The sequence below is a fragment of the Pagrus major genome, chromosome 6 (assembly GCF_040436345.1).
Source record: "Pagrus major chromosome 6, Pma_NU_1.0".
NCBI classification, from domain to species: Eukaryota; Metazoa; Chordata; class Actinopteri; order Spariformes; family Sparidae; genus Pagrus; species Pagrus major.
In genome coordinates this window covers 3,725,658-3,729,510 of record NC_133220.1, presented here as the reverse complement: position 1 = coordinate 3,729,510, position 3,853 = coordinate 3,725,658, and positions in this window count along the sequence as shown.

Sequence of the window (3,853 nt, the reverse complement as noted above, 5' to 3'; positions counted from 1 at the left end):
TTGCATGCATTTAGAAAGGTTTTTTCTGCAACCACACACACACAACGAACAGTTCAGTTAGATCCACTTATGACATCCTCACACATTTTTCTGTCAGAGACTGAGGCTGCAGCCATCCCAGCCCTCCAGGAAGTCCCTAAGACTCTGTGGGCTCGAGGAAAACATGACGTTGGTCTAATTAAAACAGCAGAACCAGTGGTGATCACCCCCAAATCTGATTACAGACCTTGCCAACATCAATATCCATTAAAACCTGAGGCTATTGAAGGAATAACTCCAGTTTTTGAGTCCCTGAAAAAGGCAGGAGTAATTGTGCCATGTGACACTTCTCCTGTGAGGACTCCTATTTTTCTTGTGAAGAAAATAAGAGACAAAGGTCAACCAACTGAATGGCGTTTTGTACAAGACTTGCAAGTAGTAAATGATGCTGTACAGCCAAGAGCTCCTCAAGTTCCTAATCCTTACACAATTTTGTCACAAGTCCCACCAGACTCTAAGTAGTTTTCGGTGGTGGACCTGGCCAATGCATTTTTCAGTGTTCCTGTTCATCCAGATAGCCAGTTCTGGTTTGCGTTTTCATTCCAAAACCGGCTTTGGACGTTCACCCGCCTGTGTCAAGGCTATTGCGAGTCCCCTACTGTTTACAACGACGCGTTGCGGAAAAGTCTAGAGTCTCTGGCTCTGTCTGAAGGCTCTGCACTTTTGCAGTATGTGGACGACCTTATGATTTGTGCGCCAACAAAAGAACAATGCGAACGCGATACGATCCGACTCCTAAAACATCTGGCCAGCGAGGGCCACAAGGCGAGCTTGTCAAAATTACAATTTGTCCGACAAAAGGTCACATTTTTGGGGCATGAGATTTCCAGCGACGGGAAATCCCTTTCACCCAATCGTGTTGAGGCAATTCAGAACATTCCCAGGCCTAAAACCAAAAAACAAGTTCTTTCGTTCCTGGGAATGTGTTCATATTGCAGAACGTTCATCCCTAACTATGCAGTGTTAGAAGCACCACTTGGTGCCACGGTGCATGGTAAAAGTCTACAATCACATGACTTAGTGACATGGACTCCTGAGGCTGAAAAGGCCTTCACCGACCTGAAACTAGCTCTACAGACCACACCTACTTTAGGGCTACCTGACCCGACCAGACCATTCACACAGACTGTTGATGAGAGGGATGCATGTATGACATCAGTGCTGCTCCAAGATCATGGGGGGAGACTTAGACCTGTGGCTTATTTTTCTGCTAAACTTGACCCTGTAGCTGCTGGGCTGCCACGTTGTCTCCGGGCTGTAGCAGCAGCAGAAAAAGCTGTTATGGCTTCAAGGGATATTGTAGGTTATTCAGACCTGACCCTCCTTGTTCCTCATGCTGTTTCTCTAATTTTGCTTGAACAGAAAACATCACATCTCTCCACAGCACGATGGCTAAGATACAATACTGTTTTGCTTGACATGCCTAACATCAAGATCAAAAGGTGTACTGTTCTTAACCCTGCTACTTTGCTTCCCACTCAGGGGGAGGGTGAAAATCACAACTGTGTTGCTGTGTTGGACGAGGTGTGCACTCCTCGCACCGATTTGTCTGAAACTCCACTCATTAATCCTGACCTTGTTTTGTTTGTTGATGGCTCAGCATCCCGTAACCCAGAAACTGGTAAAAACCAGGTTGGTTACGCTGTAGTCTCACTACATGAGACTTTGAAATCAGGTTCTTTGCCGCCTCACTACTCTGCTCAAGCTGCAGAGTTAGTTGCTCTCACAGAGGCCTGTAAACTAGCAAAAGATAAATCAGTAACGATCTGGACTGATAGTCGTTATGCTTTCAGCGTTTTGCATGATTTTGGTACTCTATGGAAGCACAGGAAATCTGATGGAAAGCCTATTTTGAATGGTGACAAAGTTTCTGCATTATTGGATGCTGCGTTATTGCCCAGAGCCATTGCTGTGTGTAAATGTCAGGCTCACACTAACAGCAGTGATTCAGTTTCTACAGGAACTGCACGAGCAGACGCCGCTGCTAAAGCTGCTGCCGGAAAACAGGGAGTGACACACCCTGCTTCACTCTGACCCTGAAAAACACACAGACACTAGTGCTTCTGACTCTGACACACACACAGATATTAGCGCTTCTCTCACAGCCATGCAACAACTTTCTACTGCTGATGAAAAACGAATCTGGCGATCATACGACTGTACATACACTAACGGCATCTGGCACGGACCTGACGGTAAACCATGTTTACCAAAACACTTTTTTCCACATTTTGCCAAATTGACGCATGGTCAAGACCATGTGTCAAAAGGGGGAATGTTTGATCTGATAAAACAACATTGGTTCACAAAAGGCTTTACAGCCTATGCTCAAAGATTTTGTCAATCCTGTCACATCTGCACTACACATAATGCAGGTAAAACTACACGACAGCCACAAGCAGCACATCCACAACCAGAGGGACCTTTTGAACATGTCATGATGGATTTCATTGAACTAACCCCAAGTGAAGGCAAAAAATATTGCCTTGTGATGGTTGACATGTTTTCCAAATGGGTTGAGGTGTTTCCCACCTCAAAGCAGGACAGCGCTGCTGTGGCCAAGGCCCTGTTGACGTGTGTGATACCACGATGGGGTATCCCCAGGAAAATAAGTAGTGATAATAGTACACCATTTGTGAGTGAAGCTATTAAACAGCTAGGAGTTTTTCTTGGGATTGACTTGAGACAACACTGCTCCTACCATCCAGCAAGTGGGGGTGCAGTGGAAAGAGAAAATGGCACTTTGAAATCAAAACTTGCAAAGTGCTGTGAAGAAACAGGTCTCTCATGGACTAAAGCCCTGCCGATTGTGTTAATGTACATGAGAATGAGAAAAAGAGCACGCACAAATCTAAGTCCCTTTGAAATCCTCTTCGGCAGGCCTCCTGAGCTGGGAGTAGGGCCTGTTAATAGACCACTCCCTGAGACCTGTTTCTGTGAAAAGGATATGTTACAATATTGCCAGACGTTGTCCTCTGCTTTATCTCAAATCCACAGACAGGTAAAGGACGCCCTTCCTGCTCCGGCCAACTATCCTCTCCACAACCTTACTCCAGGCGACTACATCGTGGTTCGTGACCTCAGGCGAAAACACTGGAGGTCCAAAAAGTGGAACGGCCCGTTCCAGGTCCTCCTCACCACCCACACCGCCGTCAAAATCGCTGAGAGAGCCACCTGGGTACACGCCAGCCACTGCAGGAAGGTCCCAACTCCCCAACACGCTGAGGACCAGGAGTGTTCATAACGCCAGGAAGAGAAGCAGACGGTCACAGTATTGGCATACTGTGGGAGGAAACAACTTTCGGAGTGCTGATTGATCGAAGCACTGATTCACCGGTGTGCAACATGGAAAGACGACAACGTCCGTGGCACCCATTCAGACAGCCAGGTATGTGCGGTCTCCGAGGCACCTTGTGCTGTCTTGTGGGGATCACTGTCATCATAGTGGTACCCATATTATGGGCTCATCCCAGCAAAGGTGTCTTACAAAACACTACTATTCACAACAACACTGCACTTCTACACAGAACCAAAAGACATCTGACCTCTGACCCCTATGGACCAGGCAGGGCCCCTGAATGGCTCTTAAAGAATCTGTGGATGCAGTATGTCAATTATACTGCACGCACAACGACAAACTCATCATGCCTCATTTGTCAAGGTTACACAGCTATACTTTTGTGATTATTGTTTATTCATTTCTAATCATAAAATATGTGATGAATAAAGATCAACTCAGGGATTTGCAGCAGAAGATGACATCATACTACCTTGTGATCGTGCTAGTAACCTCTCCAAGGTAGTGGCCCCCTCT